Here is a 21,846-nt window from a genome sequence, read left to right as displayed (position 1 = left end):
TTGACCAATCTTACATACTATCCAAAATCATTGTTAAGTTTTACCAGAACATCAATTTTGCTAGAAGCAAAGTATAGCTATCAGCTATAACACAGCTAATATAGAAAATTATTCCTAGTATGGAAAATTATTCCTAGTATGGAAGCCTACTTGGGACACTAATTACATGTGGAAGGCTCCATGAGTTTACAGAATCTCAGCTAAGAAACGCCCCTAGAGATGACACCAGAAATGAGTGTGGCTTGCTCATGAAAATTGGACAGCATGTTCCAAGCAGAGGGAAAAGCGTGGAGAAGAACAATCATACTCTATCCATGTGCACAAAGTGCCAATTCGTTTTGTATTTCTAAAACACACATTTTTAACTTGGGGATCCACAAACAAGGATATGTAGGTATATGGTATTTGCTGTGCATGGTAACAACTTGAATTTCCATCAGGTTTTTTATGGGTCTATGAAATGGGTCAAGGGGACTTAGCTAAGAATGACTGTGGGTAAAACGCATGACAAGGAGGGATAGAGACAGGAGATGAATCTCTCAGGGTCCAAGAGACCAGGGTAAGATGTGCAGATTCCTTCCCGTGTATGATGGAAATGTTTTAGATGGTCTGATGGGGGAAGTTTAGAAGGACAGCCTGCTGAAATGGGGACGGCTGAAATGCAGAGCAAGGCAGAATACAGACAACAGTCCAAGGCATCTAAGGAGCAAAACAGAAGCAGTGGGAATGGAACAGAGTGAATTAGAGACAAGTTAGGAGAGAAAATGAGCAGCTTCCATGTTTATATTTGCTTGCATATGCATAAAGTGTCACTAGAAGATTATCGATTAACTAACACTGGTTACCTGTGGATTAGTGAAATGGGTGACAGGTGAATGAGTATGAGAGGGAGTACTTTCACTCTAGAGTTATTCATACCTTTTGAACCATGAGGATACTACCTATTCTAAAAATAAATTTTAAAAAAGACATGAAGGTTATCAGAATGAGATGCCTCTATGTAAAACCTGCCCAGGTCCCCTCCAAACCCCATTATGTTTTTTTTTGTTTTTTTTTTTGTTTGTTTGTTTGTTTTTTGAGGCGGAGTCTCGCTCTGTCGCCCAGGCTGCCCTCTTATGTTTTAAGTTGCACTTTTGAATTCAGATCATTTTTATGTCAAAGGCTACCAGACTGTACGAATGACTGACCCTTGAGAAAGGCCGATCTTTCTGCTTACCGTGGTGATAAATACATCAAGCTCAACTTATCATGTCGATGTAAATACTGGGTTATCTGGGTAAATTCAACCAACTTAACAATTAGATGTCAAAACATCAGTATGAAGAATTAACTCCAGGAGCTCAATCTTTTAGATTTCATGGTAAATAACAGAGGCTCAGAGAAGACTCTATGATTTATTAAAACAAGAATAAATCACACGAATCACTGATGTATGATTTAATGTAACCAATTAAACTTGTTCATCAAAAACATACTGTGTCCAGAGATCAATTGTGCAATGTTTTCATTTATTTGGTTTTATGTTTTATAATCTGCCTTGTTCCACAAAGGATATGATGTGAAGGTCAGATTTTTGATCCACTCTGGTGAGTGTTATGCTAAGTTAGGCCCTTTGGCTAAAAATGACGTTATTCTATTGAAACTCCTGTTCAACCTATATAGCATTTAAGGCAGGTACTCCAAATATAATTGACTTAAATTGAATGGCTTTATTAATTTCAAATTAGTAATGAGTGAATATAAATGCAAGAGTTTAAAAAAAAGTTTTGTAAAACTATGTAACATTGTTTTCCATTTGGCTAAGTTCAAATGCACTAAATTTGCAATTCTTGTTCAAAATATTTAATGTAACCAATTAAACTTGTTCATCAAAAACATACTGTGTCCAGAGATCAATTGTGCAATGTTTTCATTTATTTGGTTTTATGTTTTATAATCTGCCTTGTTCCACAAAGGATATGAGTCATCTTAAAAGAATATAATTCAATCAAATGGAAAAGTATAATTACATAAACATCAGAATCAAGAAAAACAAGGTAGAACAGAAGCTCAAGACCATAGGGAAACACAGAATATTGATATTAGGTTATGAATTTTTATATGATTATTAAAATTCAGTTGCAAATTTGACTGTTCATTTCCTAGTTGCCAAGTTAGAAAGGGAAATATAACCAATGATTTGATTCTCATTTTGCATATGAAAAGACAACACACACACACACACACACACACACACACACACACACACACAAATTGTTCAGGGTAAGTAAAGTTTTTCTTTGGCATTTAAAGTTAAAAGGAATTTCTTGCATGAGTCTTCAAACAGGAACTATAGAAAGAACCATGATCATAACCACATTTCTAAAGTAACATTATAGTAATTTTCCTCCAACTGTATTAATAAAATCCCTCAGTGTGGGCATATGGAGGGGGTGTGTGTTAAGAATGTAAAACAAGGTACCAAAGTACAGATTCTGAAGATCTGGGTAGACTCCTGGTCCAACAGCTAGTATTGGAAGGGAATAGGTTGACATCATGGCTTTTGTTCAGCCAACCCCCCATAAACATCATTTCTCTCAATTAAGCTTCTGATCAAATTTAGCAACAGAAAATTCACATTCTCTGGCATGTGCAGAAACAAATGCATTTTGTATCACTGTTGAGGGGAGACCAGTAGACAACAATTATTCTTCATGTACCCTATATCTGAAATTCAAGGTCAAACAAATTTACTGCTGTATATTTTTTTCTGCAATCAACAATTTTGATTCCAGCACAAGTGAATTGAGTGGATCCTGTTGAATTTAAGCAAACAAAAAATTATGGACTGGGATTTTAAAAACAATGGTAAATGGCATTTAGCAAGAAAGGAATAGAGGTTTCTAAAATACAGCCTTTAGGAAGATAGAGAAAGAAGAGGAAATCCAGGTCTTGGATTGCATTCTGGTGGTGCTTATGGAGGCGGAGTGCTGGGGGATCAGGAGGTAGGACCCAAAAGAGAAACATCCAATCCAAGAGGCACTGCGCATTTGGATGCAGGACACACAAGAGAAAAATACCTCTTCGAATCTGAGATTAGAGCTTTTATTTGACTGTGATTCCAAGGCCAAAGTAATAACAGTTAAACTGAGCAGTTAAAGGCTCAACTCCTACGTGTAAAATGAACACATAAGTGCTTATAAGTAACAAGGTAAAGAGAGCTTACTGTAACCAAAGGGGAGGGCTTTTTTGAAAAGCTTAGTGTGCAAGGAAGAGTCAGGTAAATTAATTGCTCAATACCCTGAGTTACAAATTTAAGAAGTATAAAATGTAATTATCTTTTTTACAGGAGAGAATTTAGGATTTCTTTTAATAAATCATAACAAATTAATTTTTTTCATAAGTTCTTTCTCACTGTTGGTTCCTGCAGTCTTGTTACCTTTCATAGAAAAGTTTTGTTTCCTTATCCATCTAGGAAGAAAATAAGTAGGTTGGAGAAGCAATAGTAATAAAGTATGGCCTACCATATTGTGTAAAAATAAGTCATTTGGGTAATATGAAGTGAAGAGGGTAAAGATGCATTAAAATGTCAGAAAGAAAATCTGGGAGCGCACCCAGATAATATTGCTAAGCAGAGATCGAAAGAAGTTCACACTGACTCATGAAATTCATGTGATGGAAAAAAAATGAAATCCAAACAGAAAATATCACAGTGTAAAAATAAAGCAAATAAAATGTGATGCAGTTAACCTTGTTTTCTTTTCTTTTCAAAAGATATAACATTTTAAAGCAGTTATCTTCCAGTGTATCTTCCAAACCCTCATTTCACAATCCCCTGGCTGTCAAATTTGGAAACTGATGTGTTTCTATACTGAGGAGAAAAGAGTTTAAATTGTGCATCTATATCTTACATTTTGAATCATTTAAGAATCACAGACACTTCTAAATGTTTTGTTTCTACTTTTGCCTGTAATAAAGGACATGATAATTAGATCAAACCAGAAAAACTCAACTCTAAAACAAGTTAATACATCACTTATTAACCAAATCATTGTTTCCTCTGGGGTAACTTAGAATTTTCTTTGAAACACGACTTTTACTTTTTAAATTGTGTTTGAGAGCACAGTTGAAGTAGGCATGATTACCAATGAGACTGGAAATTTTGCAAGCTTAGACACGAAATGAACTTAGGAGTTGGGGAGAATTACCTCATAACCTTAATGACACATTACAGAAAGACAGCATATGGTCCTAAAAATGTCAGAATTGAAATATAAATGTTAAAATAACTGAGTTTGACTATTTATACGAAGAAGCAATTTTTGAAATCCAATTAAATTTCACCAGCCACAGAACAATTCTGTGATTCTAAATTGTGGTTTTTAGATGAAAGCTTGAAACATAGTTCATTCATTCAACAAATAACTAATGAGCACTTATTCTGCATAAGATGCAGAAGATTATAGGATTTAAAAGAGAGATTCAAGATTCTGTCCTTTTTGAGCTTATACTGAGTCACTTCTCCAAATTTCTATACCTAAGTGACTATAAAATTGGAGCTTACAGTGACGCATTTTTCAAAACTTTAAACCTTATTGCTGAATATAAAATAAAAAATGATAGCCTGGGAAGAGAGAATCTTGCCAAAAGCTCTGATGTATAAACTTTACACCTAGAGGGGAAAATCATTCACAGATAACCAGTTTCTAAGAAATACAGAGCATAACACCGCGTTGGAAGTTAGGCTGGGCACAAGGCTGCCTCTGCTGGCTGACCCGGTACATCCTTCCAGCAGAATCTCAACTCCCGACACCTGTATCAAAGTTGCCACTCTTAAAACACATCCCTTCACGTAAGCAGAGGCTCCTAAATACGCAGCACAACAATATCCCCCAGCCTCATCGATCTCCCGAATAATGACTTCTAGAAGGACCTTCTTTAAACTGGCCCTAACGTGTTGCTGGTAAGGGTTTGCACCATCGGTTTTATATACCAACCAACTAGCTCTGAAATACACAAAAATCCACAGCGACTTCTACATGCCGCTAATATAACCCTTTGCCTGTCTACATGTTTTGGCTAGAAAGACGGGAAGAACGCATCTGCTAATCCAGCCGGAAAAACACAGTGACATATTTCCACCTGAGCTGCTGAAAATCCAACGGTCTTCTCCCCAAATAAGCCCCATGCCAACCTGTCCTCCCCACTCCCGCACCACGGGGCGCGCACCCCCACAGCCCCCAGGGGGTTGGCGGGGAAGGGTCAAGCTCTCCTTCGCCCCGCTCGGCCTCCCGAGCTCAAGCAGAGGTTTTCAGGTTCACAGGGGGCTGCGCCCAGCGCCATTAGCACACCTCCGAGCGCTCCACCGAGCCCCCCGCGGGAGGCAAGTTTGGCTGGTCCTGGACCCTGCCCGCGGCCTCTCGGCGGCAGCATCAGCAGCGGGCAGCGGCGAGGGCTGGGCCCAGCCTCACCACCTACCTACAGGGCGGGGGCGCCGGCTCCTAGGGTCCGGGAGAAGGGGATCAGACGCATGCATTTCTGGCAGCGGTGGCCTCTGCTGCTGGGCGCCGGGGAGCGCATCCTCTCGGCGGGTGGAAGGAGGGGTCAGGGGAGGACCGTACGCCAAGGAGGAGCAAGGGGAGGAGGCGGGAGCTCCGAGGCGCGCGCCCGCGGGGCCCCGCGACCCGATCGCGTGGGCGCAGCCGCCGCAGTCGGGGTGTCTTAGGCCTCTCCCCACGCGCGACGCCTCGCCAGCCACGCAGCTGCGCCCACCGTCAGGGCATCGGCAGCGACGGGCTCCCGAACCCGGCCGAAGGCGGGGAGCCGCGGGTGGCGCGATACTGTGCAGACGCCCGCCTCTAGCTCCGCCCGGTCCGTGGCGCGCGCTGCGCCCCACCGCGGTTGCGGGGGCCGGGGAGCTCGGCGACCGGGCTCCGCTGCTCGGGCTGCAATTGCTGCATCCTCCCTGCCCGCCGCGACCTCCGAGCTGGGAGGCTGGGCACTCCGGCTACCCGCGGCTGCTGCAGCCTCCGCTGCCTCTAGCCCGGCGGCTCCGCCCCGGAGAGCTGCGCGCGCGGCCTCCGCAGGCCTCGGCCCTTTGTGGCGCCTCCCGAGTCCCGGCGCCTTGCTACCCCAGCGAACCGCCGCCTGGCAGTGGCACCTAGCGGGGTCCTCTTACCTCACCCCGGGCAGCATCCCCCTTAGAGCTGGCCCGCCTTAGCCCCTACTCTTCCTGGGAAGTAAGGCTTTGACAGCAGAGCAGGAGTTAGAGCGTCTGCCCAGTTTTAAAGCCCTTTGACTTTCCTTCCAGCTCGGGACCGATGGCCACAATAAATTCATCCTTCTGCCCCTTCCGGCGTTGCATTTAGCAGAGGGGCCCACCATCTCCTCCCCCTCCCGTTCCCGGTACAGCATCCTGGTTGCTGCCAAATTGCAGTCATTAAGGCAATAGGAACATAGCAGTTGGGCCCTCCAGCCGACTCTTGGCAGATACTCGAGAGAACCTTGGAGGGGGAAGGTTTGCATCAGCTGCGGGGCCTGTGCCTGTGAGCTCCCCATCCCCAGCTGGGTGCTGTTCCCTCTGCGGTCCCATGACCAGCACTGCAAGATGACTAGGAGGATCTGGCCGTGGAGTTCATTCACTCTTATACGCAGAAAAATATCCCAAGGAAGGGCCTACAATAGTCTGTTAACTGTGTCACAGGCCTTCCACACAGATAAACTAGATAGCGGCCTCCTCTGGGTTGTTGAAGCTGCTTAAGCTGTAATAAACTCTCCGGAAGGCGGAGCAAGGCGTTAACAGTGGTGGCTTTGGCCTTTCAGTAGCAGGTGGTCATGTTATACTATACTGCAAATGTGGAATAATGGTCCAATTTTGCACTAAGCACGTATTAATTTAGACGTCAGGTTTGTATCTTTGGGATTTGAATGTAAAGATGTTGGATTTTTTTTTTCCGTAGCCATTGTGTTATTTGTAAATTATTTAGCATTTAGTAAGGGAAAATTAGGTTCCTAAAATATAAAGAGTTGATTGCATTGTATCAAAGGAACATGGTTTGAGATCTCCAGAGAAGCTGAGGTGCTCTCACAGTTCTTTGATGAGTGCTTTTATGATTTTGAAATCTAAGGCTATTAAAAATCAGGCAAAAGAAAAACATGTTCCATGGCAAGGACAAATTGTGACTAAATAGCTAAGATTTTTTGAGATAGTTCTTTTAAGCAAATTGAAGGTTGGGTGTGAGGTCCTGTGGGAGCTGCACTGCGCTTGTCCAGGAAGCACCCAGTGGGGCATGACTTGGCTGCTTCCTGACACTCTCTGGTTGATCTAGAGCCCCAGTTTATTTTCAAAAGATAACTATTATTATTTATGATATTTTCCCAAATTTAGAATTACTTGATGATAGGAATGTATATGTACATATCTGATGTATAAGTAACAGGATGAAGTCACTTAGGAGGAGAATTTGGCAGTTGCTTACTCTTTAACAAAATTTTTGTTTTGAATGTAGTCTCTGAAGGAAATGTCCATTGACTTACAGGTTGTCACTGTTTCTCATCCTTTTACTACCAAGAGGACCCTGTTGTTTTTCTCTCTATGGACTCCATGTTTTGTAAATATATTAAGCAGTGATTTTTTTATTAGACAAAAAGCTATAACTGAGTATGTATTTTTAAAGTTGTGACCATTGATTATAAAACTTCAGTCTTCTGGCCAGGCACGGTTTCTCACGCTTGTAATCCCAGCGCTTTGGGAGGCCAAGGCGGGCAGATCACGAGGTCAAGAGATCGAGACCATCCTGGCCAACATGGTGAAAGCCCGTCTCTACTAAAAACACACACACACACACACACAAATAGCTGGGTGTGGTGGCGCGGACCTGTAGTCTCAGCTACCTGGGAGGCTGAGGCAGGAGAATCACCAGAAACCGGGAAGCAGAGGTTGTAGTGAGCCAAGATCACACCACTACACTCCAGCCTGGTGACAGAGTGAGACTCCATCTCAAAAAAAAAAAAAAAAAAGGCAGTCTTCCAAAGATACTGTAAGGAATTTAAAAATCTATCTTTATGAACTCCTCTAGGACCGCATGCTGTATCATATGCTTCTTATAACATTTTTATTATACTGAAAGTCCTGATATAATAAAGATTCTGCTCCCCAGCTAAGGGAGTACAAACTCTTCCTAAAGATTCTTCACTCGTTCCTTTCCATTAACTCATTTACCTAAGCCTTGGCTTTATAGAGAAATCAGAAGACATGAAACTATTCCTTATATGTGTTGTCCAGTACTGTAGCTACTTGTAGCCGTTTAAATTTAAATTATGGCTAGACTGTGCTTTTGGACAGCACAGACTAGAACATTTTCATTATTGCAGAAAATCATTTTGAACAGTGCTGCCCTAAATAAAGGTCAAATTTTAATTGGCAGATAAGATATAATACATGAAATAATTTAGGAAATCTTAGTATACTACAGATCAAACCGCAGTAGAAAGTGTACTTCTTAAGAACACGGTAATTCAGGCTCTGACTTCAGACTACAGCTCTACCACGTGCTGACCTTGGGTAAACTACTTAACTTCAGTTGCTTTATCCATAAAGGATATGCTTTATCTATAAAGAATGGCAACAGTACCGACTTTATAGGGTGGATATAGGAATTAAAGGAGATAATCCTGAGTGGTTCTTAAAGTCTAGAATGTGGCCATCAATCAAAGGTATTACTAGAATAATATACTTTATTATGATAAAGTTGTTCTTTTTAAAAATGGTATCCCTAACACTTTTCACTCTTCTTGGCTAGCGGAAGTTACTGGGTAAATGCTGAATTAATGAAAGAATGTAATACTACACTGATTTTATGGCTGTGAGGGCCTCTTTTAAATATGAAAACTGGCCTTTCTCTGTTGAAGGGTAGAGAGGTCGTTGTAGGATAATTTAGGTGGGTTTGTCATTTAACTTTTGCGGGAATAAACAACCTTTGTATGATGAGATTTTGGAGTAGATAAGAGGAGCAGAGATCCCTTCCTTTCTTAAAAGAAGAAGAGGAGGATCACTTCACTCACTCTGCCATTTGTTTGCTTTGCTGAACCTGTGGGAGGCAGCTGGATCTCTGGGTTCAGGCAACAGGATTTCTCCCAAGTGATTTTCTAGAGGACTAAGGTAGGCGGGCTTAGAGAAACATTGCCAAACAGTGGCAATCCTACAAATGTGTTTGGTATTTTTCTTACCTATCTATCTAAAGACAATTCTTGTCATGAAGAAGCATGATTAGTATTTCTGTTTTTGAACACAACACTAGTAACTTCTCATGAAACTAGAATTCTAAAAATATTGGCAAATACTGCTCTAACATTGCCCAAATGAAAGAGTCCTGAGTCTCTGGCTGATCTAGAGCGCCACTGTATTTTCTTTTACATTCTTTTTTTTTTTTTTTTTTTCCAAGACAGGGTCTCATTCTGTCACCCAGGCTAGAGTGCGACCTCCAACTCCCGGCTCCAGTGATCTTCCCACCTCAGTTTCCCAAGTAGCTGGGACTACAGGCATGCACCACCACACCCGGCTAATTTTTGTATTTTTTGTAGAGATGGAGTTTCGCCATGTTACCCAGGCTGGTCTCAAACTCCCAGTCTCAAGCAATCCATCTGCCTCGGCCTCCCAAAGTGCTAGAATTACAGACATGAGCCACTGCATCTGGCCTATTTTCACACCTGTAATCCCAGCATTTAGGGAGGACGAGGTGGGTGGATCACTTGAGGTCAGGAGTTTGAGACAAGCCTGGGCAACATGATGAAACCTGCCAGTACTAAAAATAGAAAACTTAGTTGGGCATGGTGGCACACGCCTGTATCCCACCTACTTGGGAGGCTGAGGCAGGAGAATCACTTGAACCCCAGAGGCAGAGGTTTCACTGAGCTGAGATCGTACTTATGCACTCCAGCCTGGGTGACAGAGCCAGACTCCATCACAAAAAAAAAAAAAGATAATGATTATTATGTATGGTATTTTGTCCCAAATTTAGAATTACTTGATTACAGGAATTGATATGTACATATGTGATGTATAAATAACAGGATGAAGTCACTTAGAAGAATCTGGAAGTTGCTTACCCTTTAACAAAATTTTTAAGTTTTGAGTGTAGTTTCAAAACTGGTTAAGTAATGACATTGGAGCTACTGAAAATATTGAAATGTCTTTAGAAGGTCTCTCAAAAGGTGTAGGAGACGAGTTTTATGCATTAGGTAATGAGCTTAGGCTACTAGCACCAAGAGAATTCACTCTTTAGTGAACCTATCCTTCTTTCTCTAGCACAGAGAGAAACACCTCTTTTCATACACTTGACTCAGGCTGGTTGAGACACAGGAGGCAAATACTGATCATCATATGTGGAGGTGTACGAGTAGCCATCCTGCAACTAAAGAGGCAGAAGAGAGTTTATTATTTAATAGTATTGAAGGTGGTGGCTCATTTTCACAAACTGGGATCATTTGTCTACTGGTTAATTATGATAATATCTTGAGTTCTGAGAAAAATGTAAAAGTGTCCTTTTGTGGATAGACCTATGTTCAGTGCTTCATTTGGCTTGTTATAAATCTGAAGAGGAGGTAGAAATCACCTTGGCCTTTGTGGAGTCTACCAGAGTGTACTGAGAAAGAAATATTGCTGTATATAGAAATGGATTGTTGTCCACATAGCTATCATCATTTCATACTTATGGCTGATTATTTAGAGTTAGCCCAATAAATCTGTCCTTTTCTTTTATTCACAGTTAATTAAAAAATATCTGCTTTTGAACAATTTCCTGTTGTCTTATTTCTTCTACAAATAGTCTGTTCAGTAGCTTGAGAAGTTGTGACATAGTTTTTACACTTTCTGAAAAACATATTCAAATAAGCTGCTACAACATTGGTGCTAAAATATAATTTAAAATTTTGAAAGGAATCCCTAAAAAAGTGACATTATGTGGTGGTGGTTTGTATTATTGGGTACAAGAAATTTACAGTGAATATACTAATAGGGAAATAATTACAGATTAATAAATAGTTACAAAAAATGTACAGGGAAGTCCTGTGTTTCCTCCTAGTTTTCTCCCCATGTTGCATATCTTGCATAATTTTATTACAATATCAGAACCAGGAAATTGACATTGCTACAATCTTGAGAGCTTATTCAGATCTCACCAGTTTTTTTTTTTTTCTTTTCTTTTTTTTTGAGACAGAGTCTCACTCTGTTGCCAAGGCTGGAGTGCAGTGACACCGTGTCAGCTCACTGCAGCCTCCATCTCCTGGGTTCAAGCAATTCTCCTGCCTCTGCCTCCTGAGTAACTGCGATTACAGGCGCCCACCACCACGCCCGGCTAGTTTTTATACTTTTAGTAGAGATGGGGTTTCACCATGTTGGCCAGGCTGGTCTCGAACTCCTGACCTCAGGTGATCGACCCGCCTCGGCCTCCCAAAGTGCTGGGATTACAGGCATGAGCCACTGTGCCCAGCCAGGTTTCACCAGTTTCACATACGTTCATGCATGTTTTGTGTGTGTGTGTGTGTGTGTGTGTGTGTGTGTTTCTATGCAATGTTATCATATCTTGTATCAACACCACAATAAAATACAGAGCTATCACCATGAGGCTCCCGCAAGCTACTCCTTTAGAATCATACTGATCTTCCTCTTCACCACATCCCTATTCCTGGCAACCACTAATCTCCCATCTCTATGATTTCAAGAATGCTATATAAATTGAATCAAATGGTACCTTTTAGATTGGCTTTTTTCCCCACTCAGTATAATTCCCTTGAGATCTATTCAACTTATTACATGTATCAATCGTTCCTTCTCTTTTCAGATAATATTCCAAGGCATATCGATATACCATAGTTTGCTTAACCATTCACCCATTGAAGGGCATTTCAGTTATCTCCAGTTTTGGGCTATTATGAATAAAGCTACTGCTATGAACATTCATTTGCAGGTTTTATGTGAACATAAGTTTTCATTTTTCTGGGATAAATGCCCAAGAGTACATTTGCTGAGTCATATGGTAAGTGCATATTTAGTTTTTTAAGAAACTGCCAAACTATTTTCTAGTGTAGCTATTCCATTTTATATTCCATGTATATGTGATAAAAGATGGATTTTTAATCTATTAAATAAACAATATAAAGATACATTTCTCTTATTATACCATAATTGCTTGGTTACTTGAACTCCACCAGACTAAGTTTTAAGGTCAGGGATACTGTTTTGTTCAGTGTGTTGTCTTTGGTGTCTAACGTAGTACCTGACATATATTAGATTCAATAAATGTTTATCAAATGAATGAATAGCTTAATAAACAAAAGAAGGACAGCTGACTCAGGTTGAGATCAAATTGAAAAATTGTAAATAAATTATAATGATAGTTGAATATGAATTGGATACCATGATTTTTCTTCTAGCATTTTCAAATCAGAAATTGGCACTCTATAAGATGAATCACTTGTGGGCAAGTTAATAAAAACTAAATGTTAAATTATGTTGTTCCAAGGTTATTTTTGGCTGTACTTTGGTAACAGTAGAAGGTTGTAAACAATGTAAATGCCCAATGATATGGAACTGCTTTAGTAAGATATCTGTACAGTGGAATACCTACCCTGCAGTTGTCAAAAACAATGAGGGAACTCCATTTAAATAATGAACACCCTGTAAAGATATTAATTAAAAAATACAGAAAACCATGTAGAGTATGATACTCTTTGTGTAAACAAATTTAAAAAGGAACTTAAAGAAAAATAGATATACTCACGAAGATGTTAATTCTTCCTGTTATAAAATACAGGCTGTACCTGGGTCATGTTGTGCTTGAAAGTAAAGAAGTGCTCAAAAATGTATAGGGACATTCCAAAAGAACACAGAAGCCAGCTTGAATGGACTCCTTCTGGCTGAATTTGGGACAATTTAGGTTTTAAATGAATAATGACAGCAACAGAATATAACACATTGAATAAAAACTCACTAAAACAGAAAAAAGAATATGAGTCCGGGCTGATATGTAAAACTTAAATAAAGAATAAAAAGAGGGAGGAGAGGAAGGAAAGTTCTTTTCAGAAGAATGATAAAATTAAAATATCACCATTTTGCCATCACTGTAGCAATAATTGATTCCGACAAGGATCATCAGTGGAATCATCAGTGGATGCTAAACCCATTGGCTAAAAGTTTGCTGAGGAACAGAATGGTCTACAGTCTCAAAGTATCACTTCCACCATTGATATTTGCTTTTTCCAACATTTGCCAATTAATTACGATTATAAAAGGTAGCTTTATGATGGAGAAATATGGCAGACATCTTAATCAAATGATAGTACTTACTATATTAGTTTCCTGTTGCTACCGTAAAAGTTGCCACTAAATTAGGGACTTAAAGCTACACAAATTTATTATCTTACAGTTCTGTAGTTCAGAAGCACAACATAAGTCTCACTGAGCTAAAATCAAGATGTTGGCAGAGCTGCTTTCTGTCTGGAAGCCTATGGGAGAAGAGGAACCACCTGCATTCCTTGGCTTGTGGTTCTCCTTCCTCCCTTTTCAAAGGCAGCAATGGCCAAACGAGTCTTTTGCACATCACATCACTCTGTCCTGATGCTTCTGCCCTGCTCTTTCACTCATAAGAATGTTTGTGATGATTTGGGGCCCATCCAGGTAATCTAGGATAATCTCCTCCATCTCAAAATCTTAATCACATTCGCAAAGTTCCTTTTGCCATGTAAGGTGACATGTCAACATGTTCTGGGGATTAGGACAGTGACATCTCTGGGGTTGTGGGGTGAAGCGGACATGGTTCTGCCTACCACACTTACCCATTACCCATGTAATGTGATACACTGGAATTATGTGCATTCTGATATAATGCACTGAGAAAGACACATCACTTAGGATAGTTGTCCTGCCAAAAGAAGTATTTAAATTGGCGAACTTTCTGAAACTATTGTACTCCGCTATTCAAAAAGGTCAATGATGTAAAAGAAAAAAGTTTGGGGAAACTGTTCCAGATTAAAGGAGGGAGACTACGGACAGGTGACAACTAAATGCAAGGTATAATCCAAGAAAAACTATAAACGAGATTATTAGGGCAACTAGAAAATTTGATTATTGACCATATAATAAATGACAATGTGGAATTAAATTTCCTGAGATGATAATTATACTGATTGCTCTTCGTAGATGCATAATAAAGTGTTTAGTATGTATTATAAAGTATCATGCTGTCTGCAGCTAACCTCAAATGGTTCTGGAAAAAATAGAGAAAGCAAATATGGAAAATATTAATAATTGATGTATCTAGAACAGTACTGTAAGATGGAAATATAATGTAAGCACATGTACAATTTTAAATATCCTAGTAGCTACATTAAAAAAGTAAAAAGAAAGCAAAATTAATTTTAATATTTTATTTAACCCAATATATCCAATTATTCTCATTTAAAATATAATTAAAGTAAAAAGTATTAATGCGATATTTTACATTTCTTTTTTTAAATACTAATGCTTAAACGTGCAGTGTGGATCCAACATTTACAGAATATCTATTCATACTGGCTACATTTTAGTGCCTAATAGCCACAAGTTGCTGGAGCTGTAAATTGGAAGGCACTGGTCTAGATGAAGGGTATATGTGTGTTCATTGTACTACAGTTGCAACTTTCTGTTGGTTTGATATGTTTCAAAACCAAAAAGTTGGAGGAAAATGAACTAGATACGTGTTGTATGGGCGTAGATTATTTCTGGGAGATATAGAAGAAGCTGGTAACACTGGTTACTTCTAGGAAGAAGAAAGGAGTGAGTAGGAGGGTGGTTTTCACCATACCCTTTTGTACTTTGTGTAAAATATTGTGACTAAACCTATACAAATTTAAACTAATATCTGCTTAATCTTTTTATTCAAAACCAGATACTCTAATGCTAAGGTCTAGCAACCCCTTAATTAAGAGGTAAGAGCTCCACCTACTGAACTTGATTTAAGATTCCTCGGGATAGGAAAGAAGTGTCCCACTTAAAATACAATGAAGTGTAGAAATTTCTTCTGATGATTTTCTATCTTATTATCTTAATAACCCCTTAAATCTTCCTGTTCTCATATTATTACATATTTTCAGATAAAGTATATCAATGATTTAAACTTCGTCTCTGATTTGCTGGAAAAAAAAAAAGAAATGAGATTCAAGCACAGGCTCACCTAATTTTGTGGTAATGGATGATGACTGCAACTCACAGTGGCGCCGGATGTTGTGAGCAAGTTCATTACAAATTTATGTCTTACTTAAGCCTCCTTCCATCTTGCAGCGGAGCGAAGTCTCTTGGGTTAGATTTCTTCAACTGTAACGGCTGGCACTTTCAAAGCTAAGTTATATCTTACTGCCCTCTGCATTTACTTTATGAGAGTTTCGGAATTAAGACTCTGCTGTAATGTGTCTTGACTCCTTGGGTAATTGCATCATTTCCTGGCCGTGTCTAGTATATAATGCGGAGAAGTGAAGCAATTGCCCAGATAATAACACAGTTTGGAAAGTAGGATAATAAACACAGCGGGTCTGAAGGATTTGCTTGGAACCTTGGGCAGATGTCCTGATCCTTCACTAAGCATACCACCCACAGCTCTCCCAGCGTCGTTAGCCTGCGTATACCAAATAAATAAAATAGAACCGCGTGCTATGAGGCTACGTGGCCCTTCATCACCCACATTTGTAGAGCACGCGCTCTGTACCCAGGACAGCGCGGGGTCGCTCCGGCTCTTCACCGAGAAACGCTCTCAGTGGGTGGCAGTCTATCGTTAGATTTAGTGAAATGTTTAGAGGGACTTAACATCCGCGTGACAGAGAACGAAGGAAGACGGAGAGGGACAGACGTTAGATTTGAAAGAGAGGCTAAAATGGTTAATAAAATAATAAAGCAAATTACAAGGCTCTGGACAGTACGCGTCCAGACAACACTTGTCTTGGTATAGAGATTTCCATGTTATGTAAAAGAATGAGAATTTCCAGGATGTTTTTTCCAGCATGGCAGTCGGAAGAGGATTAGATTTGGAGGGTATAGGTGTTTTCCTTAACGGGCCATCGGGGAGCTTGGCGGAAGGCGCCGAGAATTTGCTTCGATTTCAGGAAATAGACTCAGAGCAAGAACAAAGTAGGTGTGGCTTAGACGCAATACTCTACCTCCTACTGGTTAGAGGAACTAAATACAGATTTTTAACAGCAAGTAAGTTTAGAGAGAAACGTCGACCAAGTTCCCTGGTGGTCTAGTGGTTAGGATTCGGCGCTCTCACCGCCGCGGCCCGGGTTCGATTCCCGGTCAGGGAAGTCTAGTTTTTTTTGATTTTTTGAATCCTGCAAGCAATTTAGAAGTCATGAGTTTTGTGTAGTTTTCATTCGTTGGTTGGGTTTTTTTTTATATAGTTTTTTTTAATCATAACTTTTATGTACTTTTCATTTGCTTGTTGGGGTTTTTTCATCATTAAAAATTGACTATTTTAAAATGTTATTTAATCTAAGGCTTAAAATATGCCATCTCTACAAGTAATGTAATTTATAGTCAATCAAATAACATACAGTTCTATGATTCTAAAATTGTATTGTTCAGCTTTTAAAAATAATTTAGATATTTACAAGCAGTCAGTTAAGCCTTTGTTTAACCTTGATTTTGTTTGACTAATAAAAGAGGAAAATAGTTAATGAGGAATAATACGTATTCAATGTCATCCTTAGAGTTCATTTTTAGTTTTTCTGTACATTCAGATTATGTACTTTGGAGATTATTTGCCTATATTGGAGCTATTCCTACTCTCATCTTTATAAATATGAGATCTTGTCTGAGATGTATGGTTGGCTAATTATTACATAGCTAGTTTATAGTGTTCTAATAACCCATTTAGTTATTTATTTATTTATTTTTTGCTAATTTCAAATTTTCTGTGACAGATTTACACAAATATGGTAATTGTCTTCCATCCAGAGTATCAATTGCCAGTATATAAATCGTATAGCCGCCTCAAAAATGCACCTACTTATCATTAGTAACTCCCACATTCAGGGTAAAGTAGAATTCTGGGAGTTCCTCAAAGGAAAATATGGAAATGTTGGAGTCAAAAAAAAGAAAAATGGTGTTATATAGACATTAACTTTTTTTTGATCCTGAAAGTTCTAAACCATCCTAACCTTTGCCAGTTTTGAGCTGTTTGGTTTTTTTTTTTTTTTTTTTTTTTGCCTTTTTTTAAAGGAGAAATTTCATCATAGCATAGAAACAGACTGAAAGCTTGATTGCAACTAAAATGAATTTGTTTTGCTTTCCTTTTAGTTGTGCTGAGACTGATTGGGAAGAGGAGAATGCTGAGTACTTAATGTTCCAGGAAGTCGATTGTGATAGGTGCCATGGGGTTAAGAAAAGATGTGATTCTTGGTGCTTAAGACTTTCACTTCATTGGACAATTAAGACAAAAATATGTTATTACCATTAACAAAAATAATTGGCACCATTCATTGATTATTTGCTATGTATCAGGTACTTCAAATAATCACAATATGCGGTAAAAGAAGGGAGCAGGAAGTGAACACTAGAATCAAAATAGAACTTTAAAACTGTTTTTCAAGCTGGACCTAAAGGTTAGAAGTATCCGGAATGCCTGAGAAAAGCAGAATGAGCATTTCTTCTAAGGGATCCAGGATGACCACGGTCTAGTATCTGCAACGAAGAGGACAACTGCATCAGACTGGCTGTAGTAGGGAACCTGTGCTGAGGAACAGTGTAGATGAGGGCAGATAGATGGCTGCAGCCAGGTTATGGAGGACCTGAAGACAAATCAAGGAGTTACAAAGGGAACCCAAGAGGACTCGATGTCTGATAGGATATAAAGGATTAAGAATAGGGAGGAATCTGTTATGAAGCCGTGATTTGTTCTGTGTGGCTAGTACAATTGGGGTGGCATTAAAAGTAATAGGAAGGTTGAGATGGAGAAACTGATGAAGAAGAGAAGGCAAGTTCAGTTTGAGCCCCCACAGAGGCGGCACGGCTAAATGATGGTCAGAAATACAGAATGGGAATTTTGGTGATAATTAGGATTGAAGGAAGTGATTTTGGAGCCATTAACTTAAAAGTTTGAGAAGATTTGGGCATTTCCCAAAGAAAAAAACCTATAAAAAGGATAGAAGACCGAGGGAAAAAACCCAGGAGAGTATACAGTAAAGGAGGAAGGGAAGAGGTAGAAAATGGTGAAAGAGTAGTCAGAAAGACAATAAAAGGATAAGAGAGCTTCAAGAAGGAAGTAGCAGTGAAGAAGATAGCATACTATAAAGAGATGAAGGAGAAAATGGAGGAGATTGAGCGCAGTCAGATGGTAAGACAGTGACCATTAGGTACAGAACAGACTGGTGGAGCCCATACCACAGTAAGGAAGTCTGTCCAGGAGGTTATTGCCAGAAACATGATTCAAGGTGCTGAGGGACTAATGTGAGAGATAACAAACTTATTTATGACCTACATGCTGCAGAAGGCAAATATAGTGAAGAAAAGGAGATCTTATGAAAATAAAGAAATACTGTTATTCCAGAGCCAGAGACTGTGAATTAACCCTAACTGTGCCAATATCAGCTGCATTATCTGGGTTAAGGACCCAGCTCTCTGAGCCTCTGGATCCTAACGAGTACAAGAGAGATACTAACCTGCATGCATCCATGCCTACTTCACAGAGTTATTGTCATTCATTCATCAATTTAGCAAACACTTATGTAATTCTTACTCCATGCCAGTCATCTTTGTATGCACAGGTATAGAAAAGTGAGCAAGACTGTTTCTATGACAGTTGAATAGGAATCAAAGGAGAAAATCGTTAAGGTTTTGATCATGGCCTATTAATTTAAAAAAGGGTGCTGTTTGAGACTGGGGACAATAGAGGAAGCCATGTTGCATTTAGATTTGGACTGAAGAGAGGTCACCCAAGTGAAGCTGTCTTGTACATGGATTGATATTTTTTACTAATGATGATAGATTTGAAGGAGATCCAGCTCTGCAGTGAGAATTGAAGCTTCAATAGTTGAAATGCTTGCCAAGAGATTGGTGCAGCAAAAAAAAAAAAAAAAAAAAAAAAAAAAAAGAAAGAAAGAAAAAAAAAGGCCCAAGGTTTGCAGGCTTGACTTTGGCTGAAGGAGGACATATGAGGAAAGTCTGAAGGATGAGAGTCAGGAAAAGTCAGGTTAATAAAGACCAAAGCAAATACAGTCTGGAGATTGCTGTGTAGTCATTAATAGAATCCAGCACATGTCATTTGTTTGATTAATTTTTAATGTTTTTAATGGAGTTTTTTCATGTTTTAGTTAATATATTCCTTGTTGTGCTTTACTTATTCTATTGTTATTTTTAGTCAAGAATGAAATTATTTCAAAGTGGTATTGTTATTTAGATACAGCAATAGACTACATCACCTACACACAGAGCTCAAAGTTGCTGCTTTGTAGAGCCAGAATATTGTGCACAATTCTGTGCTTGTGAAGAAGGGGAAAATGCTGAAGGATTAGTTGCAGAAATATTCCACGTGTGAACAGGTGCTTCAAAAGTAAAGGAATAGGAATTATTTAACCTGCACAAAAGAAAGCAAAAGTTATTTGCTGTATATCAAAAATATTTTCTCCTGGACTTGTCCAATTATTTTGTTTTAAATACAAAATTGTCATTCATCTAGAGTTGGACTACTACAGTGAATGATGATTTGGGCTGAGGCATACTGAAAGAGTAACCAGGAGTGTGGAAGGAGGAAAGGAAGGATTTCACCAGCATCTAGTACAGTGCTTTACATATGATTAGTATTGAATGAACAAAAGAAATTATTAAACCAAGAAGTAGACTTCTAGGACTTCACTTGAAAACGATTACATGCAGGCTGAGCCCATCATAATGCTATTCTTATATGAATGACAGCTCTACATTTCTGCTGAGAGAAGAGCAACTGGAAATAGAGTTAAACTGAGTTATTGTGAATAATGTCTGACTTTTATTGAGTTATTTTAGATACTGAACACTGAATTGGGTCCTTTGTCCATACCAATCAAGTCAATCTTTCTAATAATTATTCTTGTATTGTGTGGCTTAGAAAACATAGGTTCAGAAAGTTTATGTAAACCTATCTAAAGTCACACAAGTATGTGGAAGCATCAGAATTCCAATCTGGATGTGCCCAGCCTGAATCTTAAATTCTTTAATATTCCCCCATTACAACAAATTGTCTGGTGGCACTGTGGAGAGTCTTCTTTAGAGAGGTCATTACAAATAGGGTGGTTTATGGGGAGATTTTGCATGGAAGCAAAGAAAAATCATATGACATTGCAAGTTATTTTTAAAATGTATAATTGAATTCTATGCATTACCAGGTTTAGTGAAAGTTAATCTAGTAGCTGCTTATTAGGCGTTAGCAGACTTGATAGAAAGAAGTGGGAAATTTTTATTAGTAAGTTTAATGACAAATACAAGTGTACTCGCCATTATGAATAGGCTTGTTTATATGTGATAATGGTTTATTCTTTAGTACAATTTTTACCTATTTTAAAATAATCTTTGCCGCATCTCCACATTGATTATTATTTTATTGACTTAAAATGGTTCCTTACTTTTTTATCTTCTTACTTTAATGAGTAGACTATAGAAAATATTTTCCATGAGTTAAAAGAAACAAATTTAAATTTGGACTACGAATCTACTTGATCAATTATCTTTTCTTCTGCTTATTACAGCCTCTGAATTTCTATAATATATATAGGACTTTATATAGTGTGCTATTGTTTTGTGTAAATTGTGCTTCTGTAAATTCCCTGAGACCAGAGTTCACAACTTTTATTACTTTGTGTTAAAGTGGTAATCATATAATTGGTGCTCAAAAATTTTTCCTGTTTTTTAGTCTTCATTTGATTGCTGAAGGCAACAAAATTATAGACAAGCCAAGAGCTCCACAGCAGAGAGCAGGGTCTATGTTGTATTCATTTTTGTATCCTCCAGGCTGTGATAGTACTTGGCGTATAGTAGCAATTCAAATGACTCTTGCATGAAGAAATGAAAGAATAAGGCAAAAGACTGAAACTGGAACTTTTCAGAAGAAACAAGGGTGACCAATAAATCTTTGAAAACAGAATCAACCTCTTTTCGTGATCAGGGAAATGCAAACTAAAACAAAAGAGATACTGTTTACACCCATCAAAGAGGCAAAATGGAAAAATCTGGCAATATCAACTGTTGCCAAGAATATAGAACAATGGAAAGTCTTTTTTTTTTTTTTTTTTTTTTTTTTTGAGACGGAGTCTTGCTCTGTCGCCCGGGCTGGAGTGCAGTGGCCAGATCTCAGCTCACTGCAAGCTCCGCCTCCCGGGTTTACGCCATTCTCCTGCCTCAGCCTCCGGAGTAGCTGGGACTACAGGCGCCCGCCACCTCGCCCGGCTAATTTTTTGTGTTTTTAGTAGAGACGGGGTTTCACCGTGTTAGCCAGGATGGTCTCGATCTCCTGACTTCGTGGTCCTCCCGTCTCGGCCTCCCAAAGTGCTGGGATTACAGGCTTGAGCCACCGCGCCCGGCCCGAAAAGTCTTATACACTAATGGTGGGAGTATAAATTGGCATAATAAAATAAATTGGAAAACATTTGATATTATCCAAATTTGGAGATTCCCATACCTGGCAACTCAACCTCTGGGAAATCCCCGCATGTGTGCACCAGATGTGTACAAGAATGTTCACAGCAGCACCATTCATAATAGACCCAAATTGGAAGCAAGCTGATTGTCTATCAAGAGTAAAGTGGGTAAATATATTGTGGTATAGTCATACAATGAAATACTACAGAGTAGTAAAAAAAAAAAAAAAAAAA

At 39.0% G+C, this 21,846-nt stretch overlaps 1 protein-coding gene and 1 non-coding gene across 6 annotated transcripts in view; one reads left to right on the top strand and one right to left on the bottom strand.

Annotated features, from left to right (window-relative positions):
* Nucleotides 1-5,995, bottom strand: part of NCOA7 (nuclear receptor coactivator 7) — a 151,966-nt gene extending 145,971 nt beyond the window's left edge. For 3 of the 5 annotated variants that reach the window (XM_017863014.1, XM_017863013.1, XM_017863018.1), the window contains exon 1: nucleotides 5,458-5,994. The gene's annotated coding sequence lies outside the window, so the exon portion shown is untranslated. Of the gene's footprint in view, nucleotides 1-5,457 lie in introns of all 5 variants that reach the window. The other 2 variants (XM_017863015.1, XM_017863016.1) reach the window with 1 other exon arrangement.
* Nucleotides 5,996-16,236: 10,241 nt separating this feature from the next.
* Nucleotides 16,237-16,308, top strand: TRNAE-CUC (transfer RNA glutamic acid (anticodon CUC)). The gene has a single exon. It is a non-coding gene; the product is annotated as a tRNA-Glu (tRNA).
* Nucleotides 16,309-21,846: the final 5,538 nt, after the last annotated feature.

The sequence above is a fragment of the Rhinopithecus bieti genome, unplaced genomic scaffold (genome assembly GCF_001698545.2).
Source record: "Rhinopithecus bieti isolate Rb0 unplaced genomic scaffold, ASM169854v2 scaffold_65372, whole genome shotgun sequence".
Classification (NCBI taxonomy): domain Eukaryota; kingdom Metazoa; phylum Chordata; class Mammalia; order Primates; family Cercopithecidae; genus Rhinopithecus; species Rhinopithecus bieti.
Note: the sequence above shows the minus strand (reverse complement) of the source record. Positions and strands in the feature narration are given on the sequence as shown.